Genomic DNA, 15,847 nt, shown 5'->3' with positions numbered 1-15,847 from the left:
TAAATCTCATGTTATCTCTACAGCACCCATGTGGATGGAGAAAGGCGGGGGTGGGGTGGGGGGTGTTTTCATCCCTCCAAGTCCATCAGGAATGTAAAAAGTAGAGAAGAAAAATAACTTGGCTGAGAGCATAATTAATACATGTAAATCTGCAGCAGGACCTAAATGTCCCCCGCTTGACACTTGTAAATCTGAACTTTGCCCCTCTCTCCCAAAGTGCTGCTCCCCTGAGATCCCCCCAAAGGAGAAATAGCCACACTGTTCCTTAGGCTTCCTGAGAGTTAAATCATGTTCTTCACTGAAGTGCCTCTCCCCCCACCACTGTGAGCTAGTTACAGCCTGGAGTGTTTCTTTAGTTTGTGCTTTTCACATAGTACACTGCCCTGCACTTAATAGGTTCTCAGTAAATGGGTTGTTGGGTGAATGAGATTTACCCATAATGACTTGAAAAAGGCTGGGCACTGGCCATGTTATTTCAGAAGAAGACAGCAGAGACAGTGAAGGAACCATATGCATGATTGTCTGCTCAGTTGTGCCTGACTCTTTGAGACCCCCAAGGACTGCAGCCTGCCAGGCTTCTTTGTCCATGGGATTCTCCAGGCAAGAATACTGGAGTGGGTAGCCATTCCCTTCTCCATGGGATCTTCCCAACCCCAGGAATAGAACCCAGGTCTCCTTCTTTGGCAGGCAGAGTCTCTACTACTGAGACACGTGGGAAGCCCCAAGTAGCCATGCCCATGAACAATATTTAATCTGCAAATTAAGACTGGAAACCACAATTTACTCCTGGAGTTTATTTTAAAGGGATTACACAGGGCTTCAGAGTGTGGCCATGCATCATTAGGAAGGAAGTCTATACCTGCCAGCCAAAAGCAATGGTCTACCTTGTAAGACAGTTATGAAATATGTTGTATTATTCCTCCTTTGTTTTGTAGAGGGAGACTGCTGGAAAATGTGAAATATGACAATTTATATACCACATACTTACTATGCTGGTACTTTGTCACTAGTTGGAAACCGATAGTTTTGTGTAGGTGGTAATATGGCTTTGTGGGGTAAGTTGATAAAAATACAGTGGATTCAGGCATTGCAATGGTCCAGTCTCAAACTTCTCCCAGGAGATCTTTGTTTTGGTTAAGAAATTCCATCTGAAGGAAATGCCAGCATTTGCTAATCTTGCTCAAACTCTGCCCTAAATCAATTTCTAGATGAACTTGACAAGATTCACAGAGAAATTAGTTAGGTAGAAACAAAATACATCACTGATATTATTTGTTCGGAGTTGCATTATTCAGAATTTTAAAAAGAGATTTAAAGAGAAGCAGGCATATAGCAAGACTCAGGTAAATCAATATAATTATGTTTCACCTCTCACTTTCTCAGTGTCCATGAATTCTATTGGATGAGAAATTCTGTAAAGAATGCTTTACTTAAAATTACCACAATCAGAGAATGCTACCGTTAGGTTATCTACCTCAGCTCTTTCGTATATTTAAGCATGAAGAAATTTAGTTCTAAAATGTTCAATCAAAAGCTGCTAAGGGAGGAAGCGGGAAGGTGAATCTCACCCCTGCCTTCTCTTGAATACATCTTTCTCTCCAACCTACCTCCAGGATTGCTGATCGGAAGTCAGTTTCCAGATAACTGATATGGCCCAACTTGGAGGAAATTTTAGGCATAAAATCCAGTATGATAAGCCATTACTCCCTCAGAACTCCCACTCCTAGGCATGTATCCGGAGAAAAATATGGTCCCACAGGATACATGCATCGCAATGTCCATTGTAGCATTATTTACAGTACCCAAGACATGGAAGCAACCTAATGCCCATGGACAGATGAATGGTTAAAGAAGTTGTGGCACGTATACACAGGGAATATTAGTCATTAAAAAGAATGAGATAATGCCTTTTGCAGCAACATGGATGGGCCTAGACATTGTCATACTGAGTGAAGGAAGTCAGATGAAGAAAAGTATCACTTATATGTGGAACTTTTTAAAAATGATAGACATGAACTTATTTACAAAACAGAAACAGACTCAGAGAATGAACTTTCGGTTACCAGGGAGGAAGGAGGAGGATAGGTTGGGAGTTTGAGATTGAGATGTACATTCTTCTGTATTTAAAATCAATAACCAACAAGGACAATAAAAAGAAATATAAAGGAAAGAAAACTTCACATGGTATTCACCTAATTTACTATTATTTTGCAGTGGTAAGATTTTAGGTGATATATGCTCCCATCTTAACCTTTCTGTATTGCTTGAAATTTTTAAAATGGGGATGAACCTTAATAGAATACTTTAAAAGTAAAAAAAAAATTAAATATTTAAATTTGTATAGCAATCTGCATCCAGTTTATCTCAAAGAGAATCTTCACCAAAACCCAGAGGCTCTACTAGAGGTTACTAATGAACACATACTTAAAAATCGTTGGGCAACCAGGAATTGGGTCAGTTCAGTTCAGTTCAACCACTCAGTCGTGTCCAACTCTTTGTGACTCCATGGACTGCAGCATGCCATCCCTGTCCATCACCAACTCCCAGAGTTTACTCAAACTCTTGTCCATCAAGTCGGTGATGCCATCCAACCATCTCATCCTCTGTTGTCCCCTTCTCCTCCTACCTTCAATCTTTCCCAGCATGAGGGTCTTTTCAAATGAGTCAGTTCTTTGCATCAGGTGGCCAAAATATTGGAGTTTGAGCTTCAGCATCAGTTCTTCCAATGAATATCCAGGACTGATTTCCTTTAGGATGGACTGGTTGGATCTCCTTGCAGTCCAAGGGACTCTCAAGAATCTTCTCCAACACCACAGTTCAAAGGAGTCTGGTACCAGAGGGCTTAGGAACTGGCCATATGATGCTATAAAAGAGACCAGGAGTCCTCACTGCTACGGAGCCTACTCAGTCGTGTCTGACTCTTTGCGACCCCATAGACTGTAGCCTACCAGGCTCCTCCATCCATCCACTTTCCAGGTAAGAGTACTGGAGTGGGTGCCATTTCCTTCTCCAGAGGATCTTCCCAACCCAGAGATCGAACCCAGGTCTACTGCATTGTAGGCAGACACTTTACCGTCTGACCCACCAGGGAAGCCCTTGTAAATGAGTTCATGTCTATCATTTTTAAAAAGTTCCACATATAAGTGATACTTTTCTTCATCTGACTTCCTTCACTCAGTATGACAATGTCTAGGCCCATCCATGTTGCTGCAAAAGGCATTATTTCATTCTTTTTAATGACTAATATTCCCTTGTTATACATGCCACAACTTCTTTAACCATTCATCTGTCGATGGGCATTTAGGTTGCTTCCATGTCTTGGGTACTGTAAATAATGCTACAATGAACATTGCGATGCATGTATCCTGTGGGACCATATTTTTCTCCAGATACATGCCTAGGAGTGGGATTTCAGGATCATATGGTAGCTCAAAATAAACAAATGAGACCTAATTAAACTCAAAGCTTTTGCACAGCGAAGGAAACTATAAACAAAATAAAAAGAAACCAACAGATTGGAAGAAAATACTTGCAAGTGATGTGACCAACAAGGGATTAGTCTTCAAAATTTACAAACAGCTTATGTAGGTTAATATCATCAAACAAACAATGCAGTCAGAAAATGGGCAGAAAACCTAAACAGACATTTCTCCAAAGAAGACATCCAGATGGCCCACAAACTCATGAAAAGATGTTCGACATCACTGCTTATTAGAGAATGCAAATCAAAACTACAATGAGGTATCACCTCACACAAGTTAGAATGGCCATCATCAAAAAATACACAAACAACAAATGATGAAGAGGGTGTGGAGAGAACGGAAGGCTCCTACACTGTTGGTGGGAATGTCAATTGGTTCAACCACCATGGAGAACAATACAGAGATTCCTTAAAAAACACACCCTTGATCCTAAAGCCAGGCTTGGTGCTCTTCTTCAACACCTTATAGCTTTTCTTTTTCCTTTTTCCAGTTTCGTTTCCTTTTGGATGAGCTTACAGCCACCCAGCGAGTCTAATAAACGTCCATGGTTAAGTATTTCTAGAATTTCTGAGTGTGGATTTGGTGCCAAAATGTGCTATGCCTTTATCTGACTACTGGCATTCTGCTTTGGAAGTGGAGGGTAATGACGGAGGTGACAGTCCTTCCCACCAGGGATCCTGCGCTATTATAGAAATAGATGGATTTTTTTGGGGGGGCAGTATAACACATCTAGCAGGACTTCTCTGGTTGCTCAGACGGTAAAGCATCTGCCTGCAGTGTGGGAGACCCAGGTTCCATCCCTGGGTTGGGAAGATCCCCTGGAGAAGGAAATGGCAACCCACTCCAGTACTCTTGCCTGGAAAATTCCATGGACTGAGGAGCCTGGTGGGCTACAGTCCATGGGGTTGCAAAGAACTGGACACGACTAGCGACTTCACTCACTCAACCTGTCCAGTAGGAGCCAAGGAGATTCAAACAGGAGTCAGAACAAGAAGAGCCAGGGAAGCGGCAATTCACTGAGACGTTCCTGACCTTAACAGCATCCAGTCCTGGGGAGGGAAGTTGAATGTGATGCAACCAACCAGCAGGAGTGGCAGGTGCTGACAAGGGTGGCTTGGATGCCCAGTCACATGCTGGTATGAGCAAAAGGTAGCCGGCATAGTCCGGCAGCCCCCCTCCCAGAGAGGAACACGGTTCATCTCTGTCTCTGAGGCCCCCACCCTCCCACGGATACCCTCTCCTAAAGCATCATCTCATCTCATGTCGTGTTTATTTCCTTTGAGGGAGCAAAGTCCTCCCTTCAAGGAGTTTTGCCTGGCTGAATTCATCCTACACTGATCACTTCTTTCTTTTTCTTTTTATTCTCATTCTTCTGTATAAATTCCTCTTGCTCTACTTTATATTTCTAGTGGTTTCTTTCAGGTGAAGCATAGCCTTCCTTTCAGACTGAAATCTGTGCCCAAGATTACATTGTGTGTGTTCTGATTTGCTTCTTCTGATTCTCCCTAAAATGTCTGATAACTCTGCTGGGTGTTCCTAGGATGCATATTCAATGCTGTTCACGCTGCCCTTCCACCAGCTCCCCAGGAGGAGCGAGCAAGACTGTCCGCTTGGGTCACTGCTACACAGAGTTAGCCCCACAGGTAAGCCATCAACACCCTTTTTTGTTGCATGAGTGACTGAATGAAACATGTGCAGATGAGCTAAACACCGGGATTATCACCAGAGGGCACCACTCTGCCGCACAAATCTCTCCTCCTGGCCACGCCACACCTCCCATCTTAACCATCATTGAAAGCCCAGTTCACTTGGCCAGCTTCCTAACTCTTTATAATTAAAATGAATTCCAGCAGTTGATCCAGAAAAGACTGGAAAAAACCTTGTAATGCTTGAAAATGAACATAGTAGCTTGGTTTGCATTTTCTCTTTTGGGATAAATTACCCTGAATATTCATTGGAAGGACTGATGCTGAAGCTTTAATACGTTGGCCACCTGATGTGAAGAGCTGACTCATTGGAAAAGAGCCCGACACTGGGAAAGATTGAAGACAGGAGGAGAAGGGGACGACAGAGGAGATGGTTGGATGGCATCACTGACTCAACAGACATGAGTTTGAGCAAACTCTGTGAGATAGTGAAGGACAGGGAAGCCTGGTGTGCTGCAGTCCGTGGGGTCACAAAGAGTCAGATACAACTTAGTCACTGAACAGCAACAACAACACTGTTGTTTAGTCTCTCAGTTGTATCTGACTCTCTGCGACCCCACAGAATGTAGCCCACCATGGACATCTCTGTCCATGGGACTCCCCAGGCAAAAATACTGGAGTGGGTTGCCATTTCCTTCTCCAGAGGATCTTCCCAACTGAGAGCCTGAACCCTAAGCTCCTGAATTGGCAGGCAGATTCTTTACTGCTGAGCCACCAGGGAAGCCCATGCTCACTGCAAGCAGGATTTAAATAACACGGACATTGACTATAATTTGATGATACAGACTTAACAATGATTCATGTTTCACATTCCTGGTGAGTTTCCTTTCAGTCTTTTTTTCTGTGTTTATACTCATTCGCAGGCTTGGTGTCATTCCATGGAGGCATTCTTGGATTCTTTTGCCACTCGTCATGTAGTCTTCCAAATTGCTTGTAGCTGTGTTAAAATACTAGGTTAATGCTGGACATGTCAATGCATCCATTGATTAAATTTTGTTTGGAGTCTGAACTCTGAAAGGCATGGATGTGCCCTAAAGGCTGCCATCTTCCCTAAAGGAGACCATCCAAAATCCGACAGCCAGAGCATCTTGTGTGAACCAGCTGGACGAACCTCAGAGAACAAGCAGGTCCCACCACCTGAGATGCAGATAATGTGCTTAGCCAGAAATACTAAAGCTCTTATCTGTTGTAATTCTGGTTGCATGCTCGGTCGCTCAGTCATGTCCAACTCTTTGTGATCCCATGGACTGTAGCCCGCCAGGCTCCTCTGCCCATGGGATTTTCCAAGCAAGAATATTGGGGTGGGTTGCCATTTCCTTCTCCAGGGGATCTTTCTGAGCTAGAGATTGAACCCGAGTCTCCTGCATTGGCAGGCAGATTCTTCACCACTGAGCCTCCTGGGAAGCAAATTCTGGTTCCAGGAATAAATAGCACACTCCTTCCCCTCTGCACAGTCTGCTCACCAGAGAACAGACTCCTACAATATACATCCACTTTCCTGACACGTTCCTGGGGCGCCTCTAGTTGTTAAGTTGGAGAGAATGTAAATGCATGCTGATTTTATCAGGAAAATTTTGACAGGTCCCTTCCCTTTCACTCAGTGGGGAAAACAACAGTCTTTGATCCTCTTCCTATTGTTTTAGGAGGTGTTTTTTGTTTGTGCCTACAATTAGACAGTCTTGTTTTAAATACTGTGTCCTATTTTTATAACAACACTAGACTGCATTCCAGAAACACCGATTACAGTATTATGCTGGCAATTCCATTGGGTACTTTTTCTGCAAATTTGGCAAAATGGTCCTGGCCAAATGCTTTCATTTTTAGAAAAGTGTCTTCATTAAAGTATGATGCAATCTCTTGTATAAATTCTGCTAGCAAGTTTGGTTTAACTTCTTCTCTTTTCCTTGGCATCCCTTCTTTTTAGAAAAAAAGGCATTGCTTTTTATTCCAATGTTGCTTTCGTCTTTAACTTTCATTTTGGAAAACAATATATCAGTTTTTGACAGCTAAGAGAAACTGCAGTAAGAGAAGATACTAAGGAGAATGGAGTAGAGAAAAGAAGTAATAATAATTTATGGCTCTCCAGGGGTGAATATGAAGTTTAAGCAATTCATAATTTACAAGCCAAACAAAAAAAGTCAGTGGCAGAAGGTAGGTCCTGGTCTGTGGGTTATTCCACTTAGGAGGTAAGCTGATACTTCAGCCATCAAGAAGCATGGTCTCTGCCCACCTGGGACTGAACCTCAGTCTCCTGCATCGCAAGCAGATTCTTTACTATCTGAGCCACTAGAGAAGCCCATCTGAGCAACGGGTCAACTCAAAGTAGAGAAGTAAAATCATTTCTTCGTGTGTTTTAGGTTCACCAAAGTATACAGCAAGTGCTTCTTTAAGAGGCTGCAGAGAACAGGACACGAATGGATGTACAAGCAAGGAAGTACCAATAAGTGCACGGCCGTGCAAGTCCACGGGTCTTGTGGAAGCTGCCTGCTAGTCCCAAGAATCCTGGATCCATTCCATTACCTTTTGCAGTGAAAGTGTTTGGGACTGTAGCCCACTAGACTCCTCTGTCCACGGAACTCTCCAGACAAGAATACCAGAGTGGGTTTCCATTTCCTTCTCCAGGGGATCTTCCTGACCCAGGGGTCGAACCCAGGTCTGCTGCATTGCAGGGAGATTCTTTACTGTCTGAGCCACCAGGGAAGCCCCTCGTTACCTTTGGAGGAGTGGAAAGCAACAGTCCTTCGATGACATCACGTCTGTTTAATTTGGTACTGTTGCTAACAGTTACCTCTTGGAGAACTAGTGGAAAATGGGAGTTAGTCTTTGCAGGTTCTGCTGGCTCCCTTTCTTGAAGGCTCAGCCTCAGAATTCAGGGCAATTTCAGCAAAGAACCACTTTTAAGGTGTTTTCCCGTGAATTCATTCCTCCAGGAACAGCTATTTTGTGATTGCCATCCTTTGAATTGTTTCCATTTTTAAAAAGGTTTTAGATTAGGAGTAAACCAAAATGAGAGGCCACTCTGACAGCTCCAGAGGTTCCCTTATCATTTTAGTTAAACTATAAGGCACCTGGGGCTTCCCAGGTGGCGCTGGTGGTAAAGAACTTGCCTGCCAATGCAAGAGACATAAGAGATACAGGTTCGATCCCTGGGTCAGGAAGATCCTCTGGAGGAGGGCATGGCAACCCACTCCAGTATTCTTGCCTGGAAAATCCCATGGACAGAGGAGCCTGGCAGGCTACAGTCCATGGGGGTCACAAAAATTCAGACACAACTGAAGCGACTTAGCATGCGTAGGTCACCTAGTATGTGTAAAGCACTCGGCACAGTGTTTGGGTGAGGAGAGTGGTCAAAAGTCCATCATAAACTTTGCTGAGAACTTCAAAGTCGGCTGTTTTCATTGCTTGTGATGAAATCAACCTTCCTTGTGTCATCAGTTCCCCAACACTGGACTTTCCCCAGAAACAAGGGGGAACAGGCAGCCCTTCCTGTGAGAGCAGAGAGGGTGCTTCAGGGGGGAGCGGGGCTTGGGGAACACTCCCATCCCTCCATCCTGCACGCATCTCCAGGGGGACAGGGGGGTGGAAGCAGCTTCTCCTTCTCCATCTCCCTAAAACAGTGTCCCCTCCTGTGGCCCCATGAAGGACTCAGTGTGAGCAAGGCCTCCCTGCTGCCTGACGGGCAGCTTTTCTGTAAGGGAGGTGGGAAAAAAGAGAGAACTGTTCTCAGCAAGGAGCAGGTGCTCCATAGAAAATCTAATCTAAGTGGACAGGAGAGTGGGAGGGGCTATTTTACTTAGACAAGGAAGGGCTGTCTCAGTAGATGATGTGGGCAAGGGACCCTGAGTTCTGAGAAGAAGTGACTGTGTAGGGGTCTGGGGACCCCCCTCCCCCACCTCAAGCAAGAGGGCAGAGCAAGTGCCAAGCCCCTGCAGCTGCAGAAACACAGGAAAGGGCAGGGCTTTGCTGCGGTCCCTGGGAGAGGACTTAATATCACCTCCTTAGAAATCCTGCTCCTTATGCAAAGCAATGGGAGGGCAAACATCCTAAAGAGTTCATAAGCTCCCAGACGGAAACAGCAAATGTGCTCCTGCTGTTTCAAGGACAGCCTGTCAGGTATGCATTCGCCAGTGAGAACCAGCCAAGACGATTAGCCACATTTCAGGTGGTTTTCGTAAACGTTGCCCCCTTGAACATAGTAGGGTCTCGGCCCCCCGCTTCTGTCCGGTGAGCTGTTAGGAGGTTTTTGTCATTCGAAGTGCACGTGACCCACTTACCAGCGCATTAAACTCCTCTTAGCACTCAGCAATGTTTTCCATGAGGCTGGACGTGTGACCTAGTAGTCTCCCGGTGCAGGGAGTGAGCGGACAGAGGGAGTTCCATGCCAGTGATGCAACCGTTTTCTTCTCCTGGGTGGGCTTGACAGTGAGGAGCAGGCGCTGATTCCTAGGTACATGGACAGGATGCTGTTAAGTTTCAGGGCTTCTGAGCGGGTGTCACAGGGCCCCAGCCCGATCCTGTGTCTTACAACTGGTGGACTCGGGCAGAAAATGCTCCCAGTAGCCACCTCCCCACAACCTGTACACCTGCCCTCCTCCCACCGAGCCAGGTGGGACTGGTGACTTTGCCCTCTGCAGTCATGTCACCGGCAAGCCCCCGGTCACGCGGTTCCAAGAAGCCAGCCTTTGACACACTGCTCCCGGGCCTCCAGGAAAACCCATTACAGTGACTGATCTTAGGAGGAGCCAGCCTCCCACTTGCTTCCTGGCCACTAGGATGGCACCTGAGAGCAAACCCAGGGGGCAGCCGCTGCTCTGAGCCTCCCCAGCCCTGCCCAGGACCCGGCTGGCCTCGGGTGTGTCTGGGCCATCGAGGGGGTTGCCAAGGGCAACTGAAGAAATAATGAAGCTCCATCAGTTGCTAGGTTAGCAATTTCTTCACGTCCACAGAGCAGCGGCTCCCTCTTCCTGGCCCCAGGGGAACTCCAAACGTAGCCAGATGCTTGCGGTGTTCCAATGTCCTCTCCATATTCACTCCTTCTGTTGCTGTGATTAGACTTTTAAAGTGCTTTGTGGGTGCTGGCCAGGAGCATTGCACTGCAAAGTAAGCAGTTTGTTCCTACTCATCAATTCAACAAAGAACCTTTTGGGTGCTGAGCACTGTGCTGGGGGAAGGCGGGGACGAGACCCCCCCCACCTGCCTCTGCGGAACTCGCAGAGTAGAGCAGGAGGGCGGCACAGACCCCCTCCACCCCAACCAACCCCTGGCATAGTAACTGCTTTTGCGAGCATGGACAGACTGACACAGGGGAGGAAGGAAGCCTGGAGAATTCTGATCCCGACGTGCTCAAAGGAAAATGGGATCTTCACTCCTTTGTGTCTCATGCTGACGGCTGGGCTGGAGGGCTGTGAATTTAAAGTAGAGAATAAACAACTCAACTGAACACTGTAATGCTATTCATGTGATTAGCATACAAGCCCTGCCCACTGCTCTAACTTTTGTCGTTTGATACGTTTGAAAAAAACCTTTGCTCTTCTTTCACACTGTTGCATGCTCAAGGCCACAGAAAAGTGGGAAATTTGTGGCAGGAAGTACACAAACATCCATACCTTCACACTTAGGATGATTCAAGTTCAACCAGCTGGATACCTAAAATTCTTATTTCAAGTGTTCATTTTTTACCTGCAAATTGTCAGCTTTCTGCTGCCCAAGGGCATATGTTTGGACTTCAGGTATACATTTGGAGATAAGTGAAATAGAAGTTAAAACAGAAATTTACAAAGTTTTCCATTATCGTAAATTTTTGTCTGACATACTGAGTTTCTTAGCATAGGTCTATAATTTTCCATTTTACTGAATATTTTCTTGGTTATTAGGCCTATTGGTAATAGGCATAAGGCCTATGGTAATTTTATCGTGTATGTGTGCTCAGTCGGTTCAGTTGTGTCTGACTCTTTGCGACCTTTTGGACTGTAGCCCGCCAGGCTCCACCGTCCATGGGATTCTCCAGGCAAGAATACTGGAGTGGGTTGCCATGCGCTTCTCCAGGTGACCTTCCCGACCCAGGGATTGAACCTGCATCTTTCTTGTCGCCTGCATTGGCTGGTGGGTTCTTTACAACTAGCGCCATCTAGAGTTTGTAACACATTCTTTTACAGCCCGAGTTAGCTTCGAGACCTGGTGACGCCATGGCGAGGGTTCTGCCTTCCTTTGCTGTCCTCCTCTCGGGGTGTTTGACTCCTCCCCTGAGCTGCCACGGTACTGAGGAGTGGGAGTCCTGTCCAGGTTTTGGAGGCAGCAGTTTTCCGGAGAGGAGGCACAATTCTAATAGCGAGAGGAGTCTGTCCTTCCCTCCCCAACATGGCGCCCTTGAAACAATGGAGCACGTTTGGTCACGTGTTCAGCTGCTGTGTCAACCCCACTAGGCAGCCAGCGACATTCTACCTGGGAGTGATGCTCAACCAACAGCATCTGAAATCACAGCAGCGTTATCCCACCAATGAGTGCTGGGTACAGCCGGCATTCCTTCGCTGATGATGTCCTATATCCAAATGGAAATGAGGAGTGAGGAATACAGCCAGGGTTTCAATTTCCATCAGTCCCCAAATTTAAAATTCTCTTAGGAGGGGAGACGTGACTTCGAAGTTCTTCAAAAACACAGTCACGTGCTTCCCAAACCAATACTTAACATTCATGTGGTTGATTCACGGCTACTTCTTTCTTGCCTTTTTTTTTTTTTTTTGGCTTTCTGTTCTCTGCGTGCTTTCATCTCTCTCGTATAGCTATTAGATATATAATTACATAATACATATAATTAATAAGAGTAAAGCTGGCATCTCAGGTGGGGGATGCAGATGCTGGACTGTGTACCTCATCATTGCTTAAACCTGCCTCTCTAGACCGTGATCAACACAGAATATGTATGTTATCTATGACATTCTGAAAGAGACAAAACTGTGAAGACAGAGATCCAATGACAAAGAGAATCAGTGAAGGAGGATCAGTGGATGCCAATGGTTGGGAGGCAGGAGGATGTGAAGGAGCAGAAGGAGGGAAATTTGGGGTGATGGGACATCTTTCATCTCGACTATGTTGGTGTTTACACGGCTTTGTGTCTTTGACAAGCACTGGGAGGCTGTATGTCAAAAGAGTGACTATTACTAAATTTGAATTTACAAAAAAATAAAAATAAAAAAATCACCCCCTCCAGATTAGCATGTGCACATTTGTCATTTCTCTTCAAATGGTACGTTTAATATCTGCATTCTAAAATGGTGTGCAAGTTAAAAGGAAAAAGAACCATTAAAAGGTGCTGAACTCTAAAGATGTACATACTTAAGGGTTTAGTAGTAAAACATAATCTATAACTTTTACTAATCCGTAACTTTGAAATGCATCAAAAAAGAAAAAATAGAGAGATGAAGTGATGGGCATATGAAAGGACAGATGGATGGCCAGTAATATGATAAAACAGATAAAGCAAGATAATAAATGTAGAGCCAGGTGATGAGCACTGTACAATTCTTTAACTTTCCTGTATATTTAAAATACTTAGAATACAATTTTGAGAAAAGATCAATATGTGTCAAAATGTTCAACTTGTCATTGTAAGTTGAATGGTGTTAAAAGAACTGATTTAGTTTGTGAATACTTAGGACATTTGAGATTTGTTATGTATCCCTGGTGGCTCAGATGGTAAAGAATCTGCCTGCAGTGCAAGAGACCTGGATTCGATCCCTGGGTCGAGAAGATCCCCTGGAGAAGGGAATGGCCACCCACTCCAGTATTCTTGCCTGGAGAGTCTCAAGGACAGAGGAGCCTGGCGGGCTACAGTCCGTGGGGTCGCAAAGAGTCGGACACGACTGAGCGACTAACACGTTAACACTTTATGATTTTAGTATCTTAGATCAGGGCTGGCAAATTTTTTTCTGTAAAGGACCAGATGGTAAAAATTTGACCCTTCTTGGGTCATTCGGTTTCTGTTTCAACTACTCACCTTTCTCACTGGACCTCAAAAGCCACCATAGGTAATATGTAAATAAATCTGTGCACTCATGTTCCAACATGATTTTACTTACAAAAACAGACAGCATGATGGGTACAATTCATGGGCCAGAATTTGCTAATTGTTGATTTTAAGCTTGCCCAGTTATTGGAAATATTTAAATTGAATATGCACCATTAACTTATTAATACATTAATATTTTAAGGAAATTCAATTAAATAAATTCAATTAAGGGAGTTCAGTTGGGTCAAGACTTGAGTTGGTCTAACATTAATCGTAATAATAATAATCAATCACAATCACAAAGTGATTGTTTTATTTTCTTAGTTTTGGTGGTCTAATCAGATCTATGATAGAAACTTAAAAGGAAGAAAAAACTTATTTTCAAAATGTATCCACTTTAGTCATTGGACATTGATTTACAGCCCAATTAGCTATAATTAATCTTCTCTGCACCCAATTCTAGCATATCAAAAGTTCACACCCATATAAACTAAGGTAAGGCATTTGGGTTCATTTAAAGTAAATCTGTAAGTTATCAGAGAGTTTTATCAGGCGCACAACTGGATTTAGATTTGTTGGGAATATTGCTCTGCTGCTAAGTGGAGAATGGATTTGAGGATGGGAGATAATTTGGAGGTCACTGAAGCAAGAAAGCATGAAATGACGGTCACAAGGATTCAAGGTGTAATTTAACCAAATGTGAGACATTAAGCAAAGACAGCTTCCCTGTCTTTGGCTTGAGCCCCCAGGTGGATATAAAGACTATTAACAAGATGGCAGCCCAAAGGAGGAACAGTTCTGAATCTCTGTCCATGGGATTTCCCAGGCAAGAATACTGGAGTGTCTTGCTGCTTTCTTTTCCAGGGGATCTTCCTGACCAAGGGATCGACCCTGGGTCTCCCACACTGCAGGCAGCAGATTCTTTACCATCTGAGTCACCAGGGAAGCCCTGACTTCTGCCAAATTGGACACAAATAACAGCCCAGGGGTGGCCTCAGAGGTCCTGAGGGTGGGTTGGGAGTCCAAGATGGGCAGCTGTGTCCTGTGAACTTCCAGGGACCAGGCTCCTCCTCCTTTGCTGCTCTGCTGTCCTTTGAGAGTTTGGGTTGTTTTCTCCTGTGTCTGTGCTGTAACCTCGGTCTGTGTTATAGGAAGGAAAGAGCGGAAGCAAAGTTCCATCATACCTGCTTCAACCCCATTACCTATAGGTAGTCATGTGACCAGAAGTACCTTCAAGGGAGGCTAGAACGGGTATTCTCAGGTGGATGTCCATGCCCCCAGATACAAGTTGGAGGTTTCTCCAACTAGGTGTTCTGAGATCAATCAACAGCTTTCATTTCAGGCCTTCCCTGGTGGTCCAGTGGTTAGGATTCTGTGCTTCCACTGGAGGGGGCCCAGGTTCAGTCCCTGGTCAGGGAACTAAGATCCTGCATGCTGCATGATGTGGCCAAAAAACCAATATTACAATTTTCTTTTCTAGATCCAAAATAAATATAGAGTTGGCAGTTGGATGTATAAAGCTGCAGTTACGGGAGAGTTTCAGGTTGGAGAGAAACAGGTGCTCTGTAAGAATATTGAGGATAGAGGCATTTAATGAGACTTAGAGATTACCCACTATATATTTCTTGGTTCTCATTTCAGAAACGACTGTTCCTTTCTGGCCATTACAGAGTCCTTCAGAATAAAGGAATAAAGGAATATTCAGGTGTTCTCCACTGATAAACAGACCAGCTTGTGAGCTTTGGCCTTCTGGTGGCAGAGGACAGCCAGGTAAGGCTAGATGGGCTGTGATTACTCTGTAAGCCTCACCTCTGTGCCAGGGACCCTGCAGCAATCAGCAGATGAAAACATAATAAAGAGATCAAAGGATGTACAGGGACCTGGGATATGAAATAACAGAGCCACAAAAGGCAGTTTGGAGAAAATTATGATAAAGAGCAGCCTTGGGATAGTAATATTCCATTTGAATCTACCTTCAGTTCAGTTCAGTCGCTCAGTCATGTCCAACTCTTTGTGACCCCATGGACTGCAGCATGCCAGGCCTCCCTGTCCATCACCAACTCCCGGAATTTATTCAAACTCATGTCCATTGAGTCGGTGATGCCATCCAACCATCTCATTTTCTGTCGTCCCCTTCTCCTCCCGCCTTCAATCTTTCCCAGTGTCAGGGTCTTTGCTAATGAGTCGGTTCTTCGCATCAGGTGGCCAAAGAATTGGAGTTTCAGCTTCGGCATCTGTCCTTCCAAAGAATATTCAGGACTGATTTCCTTTAGGATGGACTGGTTGGACCTCCTTGCAGTCCAAGGGACTCTCAAGAGTCTTCTCCAACAGCACAGTTTAATCTACCTTAGTTCATTCTTTTTGCATAATCATAAATAATGATGTGACTAATTATGACCTAAAGGCCCAAACCAAAACTTTTTACATGTTTGGTGGCCATTCTGCAGGGAACAGGTGGAGCCTTTGTCCAAATCTCAATTTGGGTGTTGAGGATATTCTATACATCAGGAGAATTTGGGGGAAAGATACTGCCAGGCACACCCAGTGTGGGTGGACTTAGGCAAAAAGGATGATTTCCCTTTAGATGGCTCAGGGGCAGAACTGGGGGAAAGTTCCCATGTGTAGGAGGTTCACATTTCCCACCAGTGCCTAAA

The 15,847-nt window shown here is 44.7% G+C and overlaps 1 non-coding gene across 1 annotated transcript; it reads left to right on the top strand.

Moving 5' to 3' along the window:
- The first annotated feature begins 14,539 nt into the window (after nt 1-14,539).
- Nucleotides 14,540-14,612, top strand: TRNAG-UCC (transfer RNA glycine (anticodon UCC)). The gene has a single exon. It is a non-coding gene; the product is annotated as a tRNA-Gly (tRNA).
- The last annotated feature ends 1,235 nt before the right edge of the window (nt 14,613-15,847 follow it).

This window comes from Bos taurus, chromosome 20 (assembly GCF_002263795.3).
Source record: "Bos taurus isolate L1 Dominette 01449 registration number 42190680 breed Hereford chromosome 20, ARS-UCD2.0, whole genome shotgun sequence".
Lineage (NCBI taxonomy): Eukaryota > Metazoa > Chordata > Mammalia > Artiodactyla > Bovidae > Bos > Bos taurus.
Note: the sequence above shows the minus strand (reverse complement) of the source record. Positions and strands in the feature narration are given on the sequence as shown.